The following is a 9,396-nucleotide window of genomic DNA, read 5'->3' on the forward strand; positions in this document are numbered from 1 at the left end:
AATCAAAATTTCGAAACTAAAATTTGTAGTTTTTTTTCAAGTCCAACAAGAATTTTGCATGAAAATTCGAGAATGAAAAAAGTGTTTGAAAAATTAGTGCAATTTCTTATATTCTTCAAATCGAAATTTGAATTGATTATAATTTTGGAAAAACACTATTCTGTTTTGGAATTTTTTAATTCTAGTTCAAAACGAGGTATAGATCAAACATCTTTTAAGAAATAGGATCATGAAAGAATATTGCAAATTTATAGAAATAGTTCTTAAAAAATAATACTCTGAAACAAAATGCATATAACTTTCACCAGTTATTAGTTTTCAAATTTGATCATAGGCGATTGAATATTTCTAAAGAATAGGATTTGGAAAAAAATTCCTTGAATCAGTAATTTTACTTAAATTTTTTGAACCACATAAATAAATTGAACCACCCAAATTATAAAATTTTATTCTGTGGACAATTTGAAAACCACCTGAAATGGTAGAAAGTGTATATATTTGATTTTCGACTCAATTTTCAACTTTTTTAAATTTTCATACGTTGTACAAAAACTTTTACCGTTTTACTAAATTATCATTCAAAAAAATCCATAAATAAATTCCACTTCAGTTTCCACTTGCTTCGTTGTGGACCATATAAAAGTTTGATTGAAGGGTTTTCTTCAAAGCGGAGGAGGTCTATCTGTTGCTCCGGACTCCGCTTTTGGGGAGGTCAAGCTCATTTTCTTGTATCTAGATAACCCTTTTTTATTAATGGTGTTTCATAATTGCGGCTTCTGACATGCCAAAGTAGGCTTCAAAATGTCTGTATTATTTACGAAACCGGCAAAACAAATTCTAGTTTTACAAAGTTTTTGAAAAAAATTCTTAAATCACTAAAATCCACTAGTTTTCCATTTCTTACATTACTCTTTTTTTCAATCAATCAAAAATATGATCACTTTTTTACAATATCCATCTATAGGGTGTGAACATAGTTTGAGGTAAAAAATTTAGTGAAAAATTTCTACTGTTTCGTATTTTTGTTAAATTATTGTAGCTTTTATTGTAATGTATTCGAAGGTTTTTTTTTGGGATGAAAAAATTCGCAAAAAATTTTCCCGTGGTGGAGAGTTGAACTAATTGATAATGGATCAATGTTCAGGGACAAATTTAAGGCACGAAAATTTGCAAAACATTGCAGTAAATTGGTTCATTTGAAAAATTTACAGTATGTAATTTTTTTATCTTCCGAGTGTCTAGTTAGAGTGTCTAGTTAGAAAATTGATATGTATATTTCATGAATGAATTATGAAACTGCTGAAAATTTGTACACTTCAAATAAGTTTGAAATTTTGGTAATCTTCAAAAAGTGAGCAAAATTTTGAAAACGACTGTTGTTAAAAATTGTTTCAAAATTATATTTTTATCACAAAGTTCTATCCATTTTGAATTGCATCATTTTTATCTTATTGTCATAAAAAAGTTCCTAAAAACAAATCACTTTTGCAAAATTGAAAAATATTCACTTGTTTCAGCACTTTCATAAAATACGATGAGCAGTGTAAGCTATATTGGGACATTAAAAAGTGATTTATTATTATGTTTGTTTACAAATCACATTTTTTCAAATTTTGAAAATTAATATAAATAAGCTGTTATTTGTTTTACCAAAATACCTTCTCGAATGAATTCAAGTTTCAAGTCTTTCAACAAACAAGTAAGTAAAGTAAGTTACAATCATTCTAAGTTTATGAAAACTATGAAACAGTAGTAAAAACTGTTCAAATCATAAACGTTAAAAAACCAAAAAATAAAGTTTTCTGCTTTATAAAAACTGGCACAAGTTCTGATATATTGTGTCCACATAACAGAAACATCTGAAAATTGCTTTCTGGGCAATTTATATATGAGAACTACGGAGACGTCTGCGTCACTCTTCTCCACATAGTCTCTCACCACAGATGTTTTGAGATAGCATTCGAGAAACAGAGACGCAGATGTCTTTTGAGTGTAAAATGGGGCGATTTTTCTCATTCTCCCACGGACAAGTGATGAGAATTCATTATCCAGAACTTACTTGGCTTGGGAGACAGAATTGATGAATAAACTAACGCATGCTCTATGACACCTTATCGAAACAAGTTTTTTTCTGAAAACATTTCTTGGCAATTTTTAGAAGCTTGAAAGTTGCGCTACTTTACCGATTTTTGTGGGCTTTCTTTTGCGATATTTTTAAAGTTACTAGCAATTTGAATGATTTTTTCCAGTTATGGTACTTTACTAGAAAATGATGATCATCAAAGTAATGTAACAATTTTTGAAAATATTAAGCAAAGTAATCATCGTTTTCAAATCGATTATTTTATTCATGTCAGATATTTTTTGAAAGGTTTTATTCCGTCTGAAACTAATTTATACTACAACAAATGCTTTTAAAATACCTAAAATTTTTGATGAATCTTGAATATTAAATTTGCTCGCAGTGAATAATATTTTTTGTTCAATAAATTTAACGACATCTTGGAGCAGTCTTTTTTTTTAAATTCATTTCAAAATAAAGTTTGCAACAAAAAATGTTTTAAGTTGTTAATGAGTTGCTATCATAAAATTACATTTACAATTTTTCAAACTGGCCGGGTAAAACAGTCAAAACATAATTTTCAAGAAGAAACTCAAACAGTGACACGATATTTGAGAAGAACTACCGACAAACCAGCATAATGTAAGACGAGGTCCCCAGTTTTAACTGCGCCCGACATCTGAGGGGGTTTGTTTTCGGATAAACGTAAGGAAAAATCCTAAAATTATTTGGCATCTTTTTAAATGCTTAAACAAATTTTCGACAGTTTTACCAATGTGGTATAAACTCGTTAAATCAAAATAAATTCATTGTAACAGTGGCATGAGATGTGACACCAAGGCAAATATCAGCCTGCCTCCGCACACCTACCTGTTTTTAATGGAAGTTTTAACAAATTTATGAAAGTGTAAAAACTGTAGAACTTTGGGAAAAACACAAAACCTTGAATTTCCACGTCAAAATTCAGACAAAATCAGGCTTCAAGCAGGCGCTAGAGTCTATCTATATGCCTACCTTTCTTGAAAGAATTAAACTGCGTGGCGTGTACACAAAAATCCTTAAAACTTGACTCCGCCAAATTCGGCTCCCAACCAATATCAAGCCACCGGCATTCTATGAGTTCCGCGCCCAATACAGTGGGGCGGAACTCGTAAAATGTCGGTGGCTGATATTGGTTTGGTGTCCGGATTTTGGCTTTCTCCTCCTAGTTTAAAAAAAAAATTTTGTGTACACACCACGCAGTTAAATTATTTTGAGTGTAACTCTAGAAAAAACAATAATTTGAAGGGAATCGAAACCCATTGAGTTGTAAATCAAGTTCTCAAACTTAAACTCACACTTTGAAACATTATTTATGAATTTTTGATTTAAATTTTTTCAAAAATTTCGGGAATTTTTCTTGAAATTTTGATATTATTTGAAGTTTAAATATAAGAATCTAAAAATTATAAAAAAACAATTGTTGGTTGAAACAGATTTCACAAACAATGTCGAATATTGTAAATAAATGGAAACAGTAATGTTTTAAAAAATAAATTTCAAAATTTGGAATTCATGGCTGAAGCGGGTCTAGACCAGGTGCCATTTTTAGATTTTTTGATGTTTTTCAGGGAAATCGAAAAATCGCAAAATCTAAATCTTGTAAAACGAAAAACAAACATCGATTTTTCGATTTCTGAAACAAAAATATGAAAGAATCGAAAACCACACCTTTGAATTTGAACGTTGAAACGAGTTCCCAGAAAACGAGCAAAATTTAAGAAAACTGTAAAACCCGTTTCGATTGTTTTGAAATGTGACCATAGAAAATGATTTTCAACTGTTTTGAGCTGCCGTTAAAATTAGTTCAATTATATTCATTGGAATTTAGTTGCCATATGAATTTGCTTAAATTTGCTTTGTTCCAAACTTCTCTGTTTGCAACATTTTTAGAAAGTAAAGTATATGAAACAGTGAAAATATGAATCGAAAATTTAGTGATTTTTTTCAGATTCCAAAGTTTTCTTTCCTGTTTCGAAAGAACATCGATTTAATTGAATTGTCTGCTGTCTATTTACCGGTGGTTTTATTAATTAAAAAACGTCTCTTAAAAATGTTTTTTTTGGTTAACTGAACAGAAAGTTTAAAATGGTTATAACACAAAAATTTGCGGTTTCAAATTGTCAATATATTGTGATGGAAAATTACAGATGGTTGTTCCAAGCATGTGTGATGGCTCTCATTCTAATTGTTCAAAAAAAAGTAAAAATTATAGGAAAAAATTATTTGAGATGTTCCAAAAAAAACTATCAACTTCTTCGAGACGTCCTATGAGAATTATATGTCACAATCCTTCATCCAATAACTTCTTCTCTGATACCATATCTTTTTGGAATGCCATTACAAACAATTGTGATACCTTTTTATCTCCTATTCATTTTGAAAATCTCGTTGACAATTCCATTACCCGTTTATAACTTCCGGTGCTTATTCTTCATATCTCCCATTTTATTTACTTCCTTCTTTTCTGTTTTGTGCTTAGACGATTCTCTTGCGGGATGAGTCTAATTATATTTATTGATTTTTTTTCTTCTCAATAAATGAACATATAAATAACTTTTTTGTGGTTTTATTTTAATGATTTCCGAGCATCACAAAATTTGAAATATGAACGTTAAACTTACAGTTTGAAACGGCAAAAAATGTATACCTGAAATTAAAAAAAAAGCAGGATATTTAGAATAAAATTCACTATTCCAAAATGGTGGTATAATTAGAAAATGATTTTCAGTATTACTTACATTAAGTCGGTGTGAAAATTTTACTTCTGTTTCGCTACACAAAAATCACATTTGTTAGTTCAAAAAAAAGTGTTTAATTTAAGTTTGAATAGAAATTTAAACAAAATCCGGAGCAATCTCAAAAAAGAATATTAATTTTTTGCAGAAAAAACATTTTGACCTAAATTTTCGAAATAAAAAATTTATCAAAAATTGTTTCATCCAGTTTTCGAATGCTTAGTCATTTTTTCTTAGTATTTAGTTTCTAATTTTTTTAAACTTTTTTAGCCTAAAAATCTATAAATTAACATTGCCTAAACCATGTGAAAATGTTGAAAAAATGTGAAAAAGTTTTCGGTTTCACATTCAAAATTTACTCTTGTTTCAAATACTTCGACAGTGTGCACGGACTGCGTTTTTCATTATATTAAAACTTTCAAGTTAAATAAATATTTTACCCCTTTACAATATATTTGTACAAGTTGGAATGATTTCAAGTACATTTTGAAATATCTTCAAACTAATTTTTTTTTGTGTGTTGCCAGAAAATCAAGTTTCTTGAGTAAGTAGGTTTATGCCACATCGGTGAAACTGTGAGAAAATTTTTAGTTTTGGAAGCAACTGTTTCGATATGTTTATAAGTAACTAACAAAGAAACAGATAACTGTTTACAGAATAATTGCTTCGATTCCTTAAAAATCGTCTACAAAAACAACTTATGAGAACGTATGGCACTTTTTCCAGCCTCTGCAGCAGAATACCGTTTCTGCGGTTATTTAAAGTTTATAATTGAAACAATTTTTTACGGTTTCACAATTTTCATGAACTTCAAAATGATTGTAAAAACCATTAATCTTTTCAGAAAACAATCGCCTGAAAATAAACATTTTAATAACACAAGTAACAATTCATTAGTATAATTTGTTTTGACTGTTTCAATCTGTTTTCATATTTTTCAAGAATTACAATACTCCAGTTGATATTCTAGTTGGAATTCTATTTATTCGGTTCACACGTTATTTTACATTTTGTTTGACAGTAAACAGTCAATGCGAACATAGTTATTTTTCCACAATTTGTTACAGTTTCACGTGTTTTTCAAATTTAAAAGTTTTTACCTTCACTTATTGTTTATCTTCAACTATCTTTTGAACGTTTTGATTTTGAACATTTGATCTCACTCGCTTATATATTTTCAATTTACAATAAATTTATATAAATAAAATAATCTTGCGAAATAATTGTTTTCATTTGTTTTATTGAACTTTATTGTCTAACTACTCTATTTATCAAGTCAGGATTTTGCTTTGCATCGTAAGGCTAACTATTTAAAAATATTACTATTAAAAACGATTCAAAAAAGAAGCAAACAGTATTGAAATTTCTGAAATGTATCCTATTTATAAAAACGTCTTGAAACAGACAAAAGTGTTTGTGTTTAAAAAAATATTGAGCATATTTCAAATAAATTTCAGAAAAATGTTCGAAACTTACACTTTCCATTCAATGTATTAAAAACACTTTGAAAGTTGGTTTCAGTTCAGTTTTTCAAAAATAAAACATATACTCTTTAAAGATTTACAACTCGAAACTTTATTGTCTGTGAGGTAATACATCAATTTTCTGCTGTTTCTATAAATGTATTAATGCTTTATTAATTGTTAAAACTTTGATGGTTTCTCACTCAGAGGAACAAAACGTAGAAATATCAACTTTTATTGTTTTAGTTGGATTTAAATAACTTTTTCTGTTGTAAAAAATAGCCAGTTTCCAAATTCTTGGAATAACTAGATTGAATAAAATATTTACTGTTTTAGTCAGTTAGTAAATAGCTGAGTTCCCTATCATATACAATTCATTTGTACTTGGGTTTTTTAAAAATTGATATTTTATGGCTTATACATTGCAAAAAGAACTTTTGCAGCTGAAAAAAACTCGAAAATTTAGAAATATTTAAATTTGAGGAATATAGAAGTTAAAAAGGTTTTTTGAAATTGCGTAAATGATGTAGTCAAAAGCTTTAAAAAATATTGTCAGGAGTTTTTTATTTTCTACTGTTTCAGACTGCTGATTAGATAACACAGGGAATTGAATTTTATTGGCATTGCAAAATCTAGGGTGTTTTTTTCCGGAACAGCAAAATAAGTTGTAAATATATAAAATCACGGAAAAAATGTATGAAAATGTATGAAATGTATGAAAAAATGTAAAAAATGTATTATGCTTGAAAAAACTTTTACCAGCTAAACATAGTTATTGAAAAAGCTCTAATCTTTAAGTTGTAAGTTGGATAACGTGGACTCCCCAAAAAAAAGTAATGTTTTCCTGAAAATTTCCAAAACTCAAACTCAGGTGCTACTTTGTGCTCTTACCAGTCTCGAAGAATTTTCTTGTGTAGTTGAAAAAAAAACTGAAAATCATTATTATTATGAAAAAATATATAATGACAGTTTATTCAATAGAAAGTGAAAAATTAATTTTGCGAGAATTGTTGTTTGCCAAAGCATAAGAAAAAATTACAGTTTTAACAAAATGCTATAAAACAACCAACAAAAAACGGTAAGCCAAAAAAAAATTTTTCACTTTTACAGTTTCGAGTTGTTTATTAATTTGAAGCAATTCGTTGGATTGATAGTACATTGATTTGTTTTTTCTTATTGCTTGCATTTTAAAAAAAGTAGAAAAAATTGCATAGTTTGCGTTAATTTTCGTTGCGTTGGGACATAATTTTTTCTTTGAGAAGATTATATTTTTCTTTTCAATTTTCTTCAAGGCGACGCCTCATTTTGATGATTAATATTTCTTACTATTTACCTGCTTTTCTTGCAATAGTTACTTAAAAGTTGATTCAATTTCATTGGTTGAAACAGCACTATAATATTTTAGCTTACTAGTAGTAAGTTATATGAACAGAGTGAAACAGTATATTAAAAATTTTCGAAATTGTTTTCCTTGTGAAATTTAAAAAGAGAAAGCAACAAACAGAAATGAGAAAATCTTTGATCAAAATTTCTTTTTAAAAAACCTATAACTAAAAATTTTAAATATGAGGAGGAAAATATAAATTGTGCAAATTGGGTAGTTTTCATTTAAATCTAACCTGGAAATTAAAAAAAAACTTTTTCAAGTTGCTGTTAAAAATTTAACTGAATTTCAAGGATGTTTAATCGAAGTTCGTGGTATTCTGTTAACGTCAAAAGTTAATTCATTTGTATTTTCAATGCGAACTAATACAAAAAGCGGAAAAATTGTTCATCAAGAAGCTTATGGGAGCGTATATCCCGACATTTTCTGTGTTCCGCCGTTTACAATAGAAACGCGTCTGGATATACGCACCCATAAGTCCCTTGATAAAAAAATTTCGGCCCATGGAGTCCTCATGTGGACGTGGCTTGATTTTGAAAAGGAGTTTCCAAATGTCCAAATCCGAAAAATCGGAGAACCTGATGACAGTCTCTAATGTCCTGATGGCCAGCCCTAAAAATTCATAAAAACTATGAAACAGTAATCACGTATCTAAGAAAATTAAAACTTTCACCTGTTTCATAAAGTGTTGGGAAAAGTTGTAAAGCTATGAACATGTGAACATCCCCAAGTTCCTCCTAGAAAATGAATTTTCAGTAGGCATCCTGAAAAATTTGAAAACTTTAAATGTGAGGAATTGAGAAGTAAGTAAATTAAGAAATATGAAAATTTTTTGAGGCTGCGTGAATTTTTTAAGTACGTTGTCAAAAGCGTTTTTTTTTAAATTTTTTACTGTTTCAAACTGCTGGTAAGATATTACAGGGGATTTTAATTGTACTCGCTCTCTGCACTCAACAAATCCAACAAATTAGTAGCGTCAAAAACTTCTTTTTGGAAATTTCGTTTTCTTAAACAAAATTTTTGAAACATTTTTACCACTTCGACAATCTATTTTTCTTCAGTTGCTATTGTTCCGCATAACATGTCAAAAGGAAAGTTTTCGTTTTTATATTTTCAATAAGTTATTAAGAAAGATTGAAAAGATAGATTTCTAACTTCAACTCGCATTAAATTTTCAATAAATGTTTGAAATTATAAAAAAAAAAACGTAGGAATTGTTCGGAATAAAAAAAAATCTTGAAAAATTTCTAACTATCAAGTCGGAATTTTCTGTCAAAAATTGTGATTGAAAAAAAATTTCAATGTTAACTAATAAGAAAATTACCACATACCTACATACTTTTTTTTCAACTTTTTCAAATTTCTGTTAAAAGTTGAAATGTATTTTAATTATATTGAGCGAATATCATTATTGATAATATTCATCTTTACCTCATCGCCCAATTGATTTATTTCATAGATACAATATCTAGGAATTCTTGCTGCTCCATCTGTTGCTCCAGACTCCGCCCTTTTTTTCTGGGAAGGTTCATCATACGTACTTTTTTCTCCGGAACATCAAAAAAAGTTGTAAAATATTCAAAATCACGAGAAAAATTTGTGATGGTCAAAAAAATTTTCCCTGCTGTAAATTGAGTAACGCGGACTTCCCAAAAATACTGTTATGTTTTTTTCTGCAATTTTCCAAACCTCAAACTAAATCACTCACTA

General features: G+C 28.6%; 58 non-coding genes across 58 annotated transcripts; 34 read left to right on the forward strand and 24 right to left on the reverse strand.

The window, feature by feature from the left end:
• Positions 1-321: 321 nt before the first annotated feature.
• Positions 322-342, reverse strand: 21ur-13433. The gene has a single exon (NR_065634.1).
• A 73-nt stretch (positions 343-415) lies between these two features.
• 21ur-3271 lies at positions 416-436 on the reverse strand. Its single transcript, NR_065635.1, has one exon.
• Positions 437-605: 169 nt separating this feature from the next.
• 21ur-11452 lies at positions 606-626 on the forward strand. Its single transcript, NR_065636.1, has one exon.
• A 429-nt stretch (positions 627-1,055) lies between these two features.
• On the forward strand, positions 1,056-1,076 carry 21ur-11444. Its single transcript, NR_065637.1, has one exon.
• 21ur-1950 lies at positions 1,057-1,077 on the forward strand. Its single transcript, NR_065638.1, has one exon.
• A 476-nt stretch (positions 1,078-1,553) lies between these two features.
• On the forward strand, positions 1,554-1,574 carry 21ur-10254. Its single transcript, NR_065639.1, has one exon.
• On the forward strand, positions 1,555-1,575 carry 21ur-4532. Its single transcript, NR_065640.1, has one exon.
• Positions 1,576-1,682: 107 nt separating this feature from the next.
• 21ur-6492 lies at positions 1,683-1,703 on the reverse strand. The gene has a single exon (NR_065641.1).
• Positions 1,687-1,707, reverse strand: 21ur-13071. The gene has a single exon (NR_065642.1).
• Positions 1,708-2,056: 349 nt separating this feature from the next.
• Positions 2,057-2,077, reverse strand: 21ur-1215. Its single transcript, NR_065643.1, has one exon.
• Positions 2,078-2,443: 366 nt separating this feature from the next.
• On the reverse strand, positions 2,444-2,464 carry 21ur-821. The gene has a single exon (NR_065644.1).
• Positions 2,465-2,561: 97 nt separating this feature from the next.
• Positions 2,562-2,582, reverse strand: 21ur-10772. Its single transcript, NR_065645.1, has one exon.
• A 20-nt stretch (positions 2,583-2,602) lies between these two features.
• On the forward strand, positions 2,603-2,623 carry 21ur-9739. The gene has a single exon (NR_065646.1).
• Positions 2,624-2,812: 189 nt separating this feature from the next.
• 21ur-9725 lies at positions 2,813-2,833 on the reverse strand. Its single transcript, NR_065647.1, has one exon.
• A 35-nt stretch (positions 2,834-2,868) lies between these two features.
• 21ur-2714 lies at positions 2,869-2,889 on the forward strand. Its single transcript, NR_065648.1, has one exon.
• Positions 2,872-2,892, forward strand: 21ur-6914. The gene has a single exon (NR_065649.1).
• 21ur-379 lies at positions 2,873-2,893 on the forward strand. Its single transcript, NR_065650.1, has one exon.
• A 449-nt stretch (positions 2,894-3,342) lies between these two features.
• On the reverse strand, positions 3,343-3,363 carry 21ur-2201. The gene has a single exon (NR_065651.1).
• Positions 3,364-3,512: 149 nt separating this feature from the next.
• Positions 3,513-3,533, reverse strand: 21ur-8533. Its single transcript, NR_065652.1, has one exon.
• A 238-nt stretch (positions 3,534-3,771) lies between these two features.
• 21ur-2170 lies at positions 3,772-3,792 on the reverse strand. Its single transcript, NR_065653.1, has one exon.
• Positions 3,793-3,927: 135 nt separating this feature from the next.
• 21ur-8121 lies at positions 3,928-3,948 on the forward strand. Its single transcript, NR_065654.1, has one exon.
• Positions 3,949-3,969, reverse strand: 21ur-6744. Its single transcript, NR_065655.1, has one exon.
• On the reverse strand, positions 3,950-3,970 carry 21ur-12707. Its single transcript, NR_065656.1, has one exon.
• Positions 3,971-4,256: 286 nt separating this feature from the next.
• 21ur-312 lies at positions 4,257-4,277 on the forward strand. The gene has a single exon (NR_065657.1).
• 21ur-4663 lies at positions 4,260-4,280 on the forward strand. The gene has a single exon (NR_065658.1).
• A 388-nt stretch (positions 4,281-4,668) lies between these two features.
• 21ur-3803 lies at positions 4,669-4,689 on the reverse strand. The gene has a single exon (NR_065659.1).
• Positions 4,672-4,692, reverse strand: 21ur-4990. The gene has a single exon (NR_065660.1).
• Positions 4,693-4,834: 142 nt separating this feature from the next.
• On the forward strand, positions 4,835-4,855 carry 21ur-701. Its single transcript, NR_065661.1, has one exon.
• 21ur-13566 lies at positions 4,836-4,856 on the forward strand. Its single transcript, NR_065662.1, has one exon.
• On the forward strand, positions 4,839-4,859 carry 21ur-6992. Its single transcript, NR_065663.1, has one exon.
• Positions 4,860-4,915: 56 nt separating this feature from the next.
• Positions 4,916-4,936, forward strand: 21ur-13085. Its single transcript, NR_065664.1, has one exon.
• Positions 4,937-5,079: 143 nt separating this feature from the next.
• 21ur-8136 lies at positions 5,080-5,100 on the forward strand. The gene has a single exon (NR_065665.1).
• Positions 5,101-5,221: 121 nt separating this feature from the next.
• On the forward strand, positions 5,222-5,242 carry 21ur-3614. Its single transcript, NR_065666.1, has one exon.
• Positions 5,243-5,348: 106 nt separating this feature from the next.
• On the reverse strand, positions 5,349-5,369 carry 21ur-10888. The gene has a single exon (NR_065667.1).
• Positions 5,350-5,370, reverse strand: 21ur-6286. The gene has a single exon (NR_065668.1).
• Positions 5,371-5,488: 118 nt separating this feature from the next.
• On the forward strand, positions 5,489-5,509 carry 21ur-12797. The gene has a single exon (NR_065669.1).
• On the forward strand, positions 5,490-5,510 carry 21ur-446. The gene has a single exon (NR_065670.1).
• A 42-nt stretch (positions 5,511-5,552) lies between these two features.
• Positions 5,553-5,573, reverse strand: 21ur-4670. The gene has a single exon (NR_065671.1).
• Positions 5,574-5,671: 98 nt separating this feature from the next.
• On the forward strand, positions 5,672-5,692 carry 21ur-1501. The gene has a single exon (NR_065672.1).
• A 105-nt stretch (positions 5,693-5,797) lies between these two features.
• 21ur-4962 lies at positions 5,798-5,818 on the forward strand. The gene has a single exon (NR_065673.1).
• A 131-nt stretch (positions 5,819-5,949) lies between these two features.
• On the forward strand, positions 5,950-5,970 carry 21ur-11054. The gene has a single exon (NR_065674.1).
• A 205-nt stretch (positions 5,971-6,175) lies between these two features.
• On the reverse strand, positions 6,176-6,196 carry 21ur-2904. Its single transcript, NR_065675.1, has one exon.
• A 298-nt stretch (positions 6,197-6,494) lies between these two features.
• On the forward strand, positions 6,495-6,515 carry 21ur-10336. Its single transcript, NR_065676.1, has one exon.
• Positions 6,516-6,675: 160 nt separating this feature from the next.
• On the forward strand, positions 6,676-6,696 carry 21ur-8636. Its single transcript, NR_065677.1, has one exon.
• A 223-nt stretch (positions 6,697-6,919) lies between these two features.
• 21ur-9096 lies at positions 6,920-6,940 on the forward strand. The gene has a single exon (NR_065678.1).
• 21ur-2523 lies at positions 6,921-6,941 on the forward strand. Its single transcript, NR_065679.1, has one exon.
• On the forward strand, positions 6,925-6,945 carry 21ur-15657. Its single transcript, NR_065680.1, has one exon.
• A 511-nt stretch (positions 6,946-7,456) lies between these two features.
• On the forward strand, positions 7,457-7,477 carry 21ur-1942. Its single transcript, NR_065681.1, has one exon.
• A 195-nt stretch (positions 7,478-7,672) lies between these two features.
• 21ur-4140 lies at positions 7,673-7,693 on the reverse strand. The gene has a single exon (NR_065682.1).
• Positions 7,678-7,698, reverse strand: 21ur-1074. The gene has a single exon (NR_065683.1).
• 21ur-13488 lies at positions 7,681-7,701 on the reverse strand. Its single transcript, NR_065684.1, has one exon.
• A 282-nt stretch (positions 7,702-7,983) lies between these two features.
• On the forward strand, positions 7,984-8,004 carry 21ur-10913. Its single transcript, NR_065685.1, has one exon.
• Positions 7,985-8,005, forward strand: 21ur-3695. Its single transcript, NR_065686.1, has one exon.
• On the forward strand, positions 7,989-8,009 carry 21ur-6152. The gene has a single exon (NR_065687.1).
• A 250-nt stretch (positions 8,010-8,259) lies between these two features.
• 21ur-6569 lies at positions 8,260-8,280 on the reverse strand. Its single transcript, NR_065688.1, has one exon.
• A 343-nt stretch (positions 8,281-8,623) lies between these two features.
• Positions 8,624-8,644, forward strand: 21ur-5369. Its single transcript, NR_065689.1, has one exon.
• A 4-nt stretch (positions 8,645-8,648) lies between these two features.
• On the reverse strand, positions 8,649-8,669 carry 21ur-12616. Its single transcript, NR_065690.1, has one exon.
• Positions 8,670-9,081: 412 nt separating this feature from the next.
• 21ur-2574 lies at positions 9,082-9,102 on the forward strand. Its single transcript, NR_065691.1, has one exon.
• Positions 9,103-9,396: the final 294 nt, after the last annotated feature.

The sequence above is a fragment of the Caenorhabditis elegans genome, chromosome IV (assembly GCF_000002985.6).
Source record: "Caenorhabditis elegans chromosome IV".
Taxonomy (NCBI): Eukaryota; Metazoa; Nematoda; class Chromadorea; order Rhabditida; family Rhabditidae; genus Caenorhabditis; species Caenorhabditis elegans.